This window comes from Chenopodium album, chromosome 3 (assembly GCF_948465745.1).
Source record: "Chenopodium album chromosome 3, dcCheAlbu1.1, whole genome shotgun sequence".
Lineage (NCBI taxonomy): Eukaryota > Viridiplantae > Streptophyta > Magnoliopsida > Caryophyllales > Amaranthaceae > Chenopodium > Chenopodium album.
The window spans coordinates 21,848,260-21,854,589 of NC_137836.1; the positions used below are offsets into that span (position 1 = coordinate 21,848,260).

General features: G+C 36.7%; 1 non-coding gene across 1 annotated transcript; it reads left to right on the forward strand.

Moving 5' to 3' along the window:
• Positions 1 to 4,396: 4,396 nt before the first annotated feature.
• Positions 4,397 to 4,503, forward strand: LOC145625742 (small nucleolar RNA R71). The gene has a single exon (XR_014110648.1). It is a non-coding gene; the product is annotated as a small nucleolar RNA R71 (small nucleolar RNA).
• Positions 4,504 to 6,330: the final 1,827 nt, after the last annotated feature.

Genomic DNA, 6,330 nt, shown 5'->3' on the forward strand with positions numbered 1-6,330 from the left:
CTTTGTATGCTTGATATTCTTTGGTCTTTCTTGCAAGTGCACATTGTTAGTTGATCAAAGATGAGTCTTTACTAACAAGTAACGGAAGTTGACTTAGTTGAGATTCATTACTATCGATAATTCTTTGTTTGCACCTTCTAATATATGGTTCTAATGTGGAAGCATAGAGGCTATGTTAGGAGAAATCGATTAACCCCGGAAGGCGGTCAGATCGAGCTTTATTTCGATATTCTTGCATGCTTAGTTTACCATTGCTTTGCTTCTGTGTTATTACATGATCAAGTGACATCTACATCTACCCACTTCCCTTGGTGTTTAGTTATATTGATCTTTAATCATTCTTAATCCTTAGTTTAATCTCTTAGTTATTCATACTTCTTGTCCCGAGATAGCTTAAAGTCTTAAGTAGTGAATGCGGTGTTTATGCATGTCTCCCTGTGGTTCGACCCCTCTATTTACCCTATACACTTATTAGGTTGGTAGAGCGTTATAAATTAATTTGACTTAGGTGTAGTCGCTCAACGACACGATTATTCCCTTGTCAGCCATCTACAAGTAAAGTTTTTATTCTAGCGTTTTTTTTTATATTTGCCTTCATTTTTTTTTCGACTTTTTTATGTTACCCTTCGAATAAGACTCAAAATTATGAAGAGAAAACTTCGTAATTGGGAACCTAAACCAAACTAAAATAAAAGAGAGAAAGCTATCCTAACACGTCGCATATAGTCACGTAATCACGTAAGCATACCATAAGCCAAGATACACATAATGCCCTTCTAAGGTCAAAGGCTTGGGTGTCCAAGGGTACCATATCCTAAGAAACAATGTACAAATCAATCACTCAACGTGTTGACTCATGACATTGCTCTCTCAACATTTTGTTGACAATATGGGTGGGATGATTGTTATTGATTTCGGGATAGAAGCCTGGTGTTGGCAGCCACTAGTCAATGAGCCAATCCCCAAAGGTTAAAAGGTGCTATGATTGCGCATGATGCAATGTTGCTTGTTTGGTTTTTACTTTTGTGCAAAAGGAAGATATTATGCTTTCAAGTCTCGCTCTCTAACTAGAGATTATCCAAGTTAATTCCTGTTACAACCCATAGGCAACCTGGTGTTGGAAATCTTTGACCATAACTAAGAACTAATCATGTAACATCTAACTCCCCAGCGGAGTCGCCACTGTAAGGAGGGTGATCTTATCGTAAGCGGATCATTCCTTAAATGCCCATGGCCATTTAAAAGTCTAGGACTTTACACTTGTTAGGGTGTATTAGGATTTAAATTCCTGACTGTTTGGGGGACCTTGAATTAGAATTGATTCTATCATCATGCTTTTTTGTAAGAAAAAAGTAGGAGTCGCCAATGAGTTTTGGGAAAACCCATAAACCTCGTTCATGCCTTTCTCCTATGTGGAGTTCACGGTATATTTAGCACAAATCATAAGTTTACCCAAATTGGTCTACATAAACTAGAAATGAGTTCGGGAGCGAGGGTACTAAAATAACGTTCCCTTTAAAGGAGAATAACTATTCTAGCCCTAGTGCGGCCTCTACTAGCTCTTCCTTTTTTACAATTTCATCACCAAACAATATATGCAGCGCAATACCTAAAAATAAGTTAGTTGATTTTATTTACAAGCATTAATCACGTAGGAATTACATTGCAAAGTCGTTATTCTTTATTTAATTCAAATTCGTGAAAGGAGAAAAAAATAAACAAGATTCGCCTTGGCTTAGGTGATCAATCAATCAATTAATTATTCAATTCTAATCTTATTTAACACAAGATACTATGTGGAATCGATTAATTAAATGTCCTTTTAAAGTGGTCAAATAACATTATTTTGTTGATTAAAGTTCTTTTAAACAAGAAAAGTAAATGTGATTTATCTAAGTGCTCGGGAATTTACCACTTCTCTTTGCTAGATCTCTGTTTAGAACAATTATGGACTCCTTCTTGTTTGGGAACCTCCACTGTAGTAACCAAGATTAAGAGGGGTGAATGTTTAGGACAAGAGGGTTTGGAAGCACAAGTTCACAATAGTTTCTGCCAGGATTTTAGGATAATTTCTGTGTCTTTTAGCCTTGTATTAAGCCTCTATTTATAGGGAATGGGTGCAATTAGGGTTTTAAGCATTCTTCCGCAGCAGGTGTCTCGTGCATCTGGATGAGTTGCGCGCGACATTCCAGCGCAAGTGATTTCGTTACGCTGCTTTGGGAAGCGCAATTGAATGTCTTGCATGCGATTTTATGTTAAGATTCAATTCTATATTTTACTCGACTATTGATCTTCTTCTTTCTTGCTACCATTCCTCTAAAATTCTGAATCTTACACGAGCGCATCTCTAGAAGTTGCGCTGGATGTTGCGCGTAACTACATTAGTTGTGCGCGCCAAACCAGCGCGACTCATTGAGATGCGTGCGAGTTTTTCTGCGGCAGCTTTAACTTTAACCTAGGCGCCTCTAAATCCGTCATTATTGGGTCTTAAGCACGGGCCTAAGCCTAATTATGATCGGATTTAGTTAATTGGACCTTATTTTGTATTTGTTTTGGGGTAGGCTAGTCTTTTTGTGTTTTTGCGGTTTATCCAGTCATCCATAAGCATTCTTCACTTCGGTCCAACATGAAGCTAATTTTATTTATCATCGTTGCACTTCCTATCGGGACAGGAGGCCAAAATTAGATGTCTACATATTGTGTACATCCTTAGCAAACCATACAAAAATGTTCCAAGCACTATGAACCGCCAATGCTCGAAATTCACCATTAAACCTTCTTCAACTTCATATCTCGTTTTTTCATTCTTTCCATAATAACAAATCTGACAAGCTTCACAAGGATTACAACCATTATAGTTCAAGAACCCTATAAGTCTATGGAAGTAGACATAAAAAGACTCACCATCAAATTGAGGAAAAGAAAAACGTGCCATTTTTAATAAAAAACAAAAAAAACAAAACAAAAAGAACAAAAACAAATCAAAAGAAAATTATATACAATGGACTAGTCTCAATAAGATAACTCAACGGTAATGGAAGCTGTTCCCCAGCAATGGCGCCAATTTGACAAAGGAACGCGTCGTCAAATGACTATCCCTAAATAAAATACAATTTATACAACCTAAACAAACCTAATACGAGTATAAGGCAAGCATAGGGGTCGAACCACAAGGAACGAATAAAAACCACCAAATGTTATCTAAAACTAAGCGTCCGGAATAGGAGATAAATAAACCAAAGTCTAAAGATGCTAAAACAAGAAATAAAACACTAAGGGAAATGGTTTAGGTATATCATTCACTCAATCATAAACAAAGGCATAGAAATTGAATTAATTATAAACTAAACATGCTCGAATATCGAAGTAAGGTCTAATCTAGCCACCTTCCGGGGTTCATTGTCTTCTCCTAACATAGCCTCTATGCTTCCTGATAGGCTAAAGTCGTATCACCCAATCAAAAGTAATACCTAAATCCTCTAACTAATGCAAATAGGGAAGTAGGGTCGAATCCACAGGGAAACTGGTCTTTCTATTCCTAATTAATTAAAGCAATCTAAATTATTAAGTAACAAAATAATATTATGGTGAAAGGAAACTAAACTACGGAGAGTAAAAGTAGAGAAGAATAAGAATAGAGAAAATCAATGAATAAAAGACCTAAGGCATAGGTTCACCAATAAATAACATTCCAGGGTAAAACATAATAATCAATCATCAATGCATCAATTAATCAGATCATAAAGGGCTTTCGCTACGTATTACAACCACATAATTAATTTACCGATATTAAATCTCATCTCTCGAATCTTGACTTAACCATTTATAAATTAACTTGCCTATTGAAACTAGACCTTAACATTCCAGGGTAAAATATTTTTGCTGAGTTTGTTGTGGCGCCTGTGATTCTTGTGGAGGTGGTGGATTTTGAACATTGGTACTCCGGTAGGAAAGATATGGATGATTCCGGTACCCAGGATTGTAGGTGTTGGAGTATGGGTCATTCTGCCTGTAAGCTTGAAAGGCATTGACTTGCTCCACGGAACTCATGCAAACTTGCTCCCAATGACCTACAATTCCACAATTTTCACAGAAAGCCTCATTAGCATTATTATTAATTGCAGAAACATTTGCAGTATTAAGATTATCTAATTTTTGGCAAATAAAGGTTAATTAAGCTTGTAAAAAGGATACAGAGTCGACACTATGTTTCCCTTTGTTAGCAAAGCCTTTGGGATTCCCATATTGGAAATTATGAATTGCCATATCTTCAATAACTTGACCTGCATCATCAACATTAAGGTTCATAAACCTCACACTAGCTGCAGAATCCAATATTTTTCTAGATGAATTTCCAATCCCATTTTAAAAGGCTTGGATCAACTGCCATTGTACCAGATTATGGTGGGGGCATTCTCTCTGTATATCCTTGAACCTCTCCCAAGCCTCATATAGAGTTTCATCGGCCTCTTGGGCAAAGTTCTGAATAACACTCCTTAGTACAACTGTTCTCTTTGCAGGATAATATTTATTATAAAAATTTAAAACAAGAGTCTCCCAGTCAGTTATACCAAGTGCAGTTCTATTCAATCCATTATACCATAATTTGGCTTTTCCACATAAAGAGAAAGGAAAGAGAATCTCCCTGATTTGGTCTTGTGTGACCCCGGCTTGCCTGATGGTATTACAATACTGACAATAATCTGCAATATGAAGATTTGGGTCTTCACCCTTAGCTCCACTGAGTTGATTCCTTTCTATCATCGTGATAAATCAGGGTTTAATCTCGAATTGTACCCCATCAAGAGCCGGAGCAGGAGTAAGGTGTGGAAAATCTGTAAGCTTTGGCTGTGAATAATCACTGAGCTTCTTAGGTACCACCATCTCTGATTCTAGATATGAAGGTATCTCTGAATCGCTAGAATCAGTTGGAGGGTCTCGGCGATTATTATTATCACCAGAACCCACCAGGATTTACGTGTAAAAATTCTATTGTCTATGGAAAGATCGTTCAATCTCAAGATCGAATGGGATATAGCCTGATGTGGAACACCTGGGCATAAACAAAGAACTAAAAGCAAATATGAGACTTGCCTCATAGAACCAACGTTCTCTGAGACAAGAAGAAATAACCTAGACTACAGAAAACAATCAGAAATAAAAATAAAACTGTTTCCCCGGCAACGGCGCCAAATTTTGACAGGTTAAAGTCGTATCACCCAATCAAAAGTAATACCTAAATCCTCTAACTAATGCAGATAGGGAAGTAGGGTCGAATCCTCAGGGAAACTGGTCTTTCTATTCCTAATTAATTAAAGCAATATAAATTATTAATCAAAAAAAAATAATATTATGGTGAAAAGAAACTAAACTACGGAGAGTAAAAGTAGAGAAGAATAAGAATAGAGAAAATCAATGAATAAAAGACCTAGGGAATAGTTTCACCAATAAATAACATTCCAGGGTAAAACATAATAATCAATCATCAATGCATCAATTAATCAGATCATAAAGGGATTTCTCTACGTATTACAACCACAAAATTAATTTACCGGTATTAAATCTCATTTCTCGAATCTCGACTTAACCATTTATACCTATTGAAACTAGACCTAAACATCAATTCTCATATCTCGAATCTCGAATCAATATTGTCAAACTCATGCATACAAGATCAGGCCTAATCTAGTCATAAAGCATTAAATCAATCAATAGGAAATTAATCTAGCATTGATAATCAACAACAATAAATTACCCCTTCATATTATTTATGGATCCCCACAAACCCTAAAAAGAAAAATACTCACACATAATTAAATATGAACTAAACAAAACAATTAAAGGAAATATGATGAAAGAATTAAAGTAAAATAAATGAGATTAAAGTAGAAGAAATCGTTACCAAAATAATCAGAATTAAGGAGTTGAGTTAAGAACAAAGTTGTAGAGAGAGAAACTAATCTAAAGCTAAGTAGAGACAGAAAGTTTTAGAGAAGAAGTGCTAAGAAAAAGCATTAAAATTGTATTTATATCTAAAACAAATACTCCTAATTAAAACAAAAACAAATCGCCGGATTTAAACTCTTAATAAACCACGCGCCCGATCAGGCGAAGGGCCGCCCGATCGGGCCCGCCTTTTCTTCAGTAGTAGCTTCTCTCGCGCCTGGCCTGGCGCGAACATAGTTTTCTCCGCCCGGCCGGGCGCGCCTTCGGGCAGGAGCATACATGGCCGGGCCCGAGCACTTGGGCACGTTTTGGACTTCGATTGGGCTCCGATTCTTCGACCCAATCCGGATTTCCTCTTCGGGTCTTGAATACTTGGTCCAAATG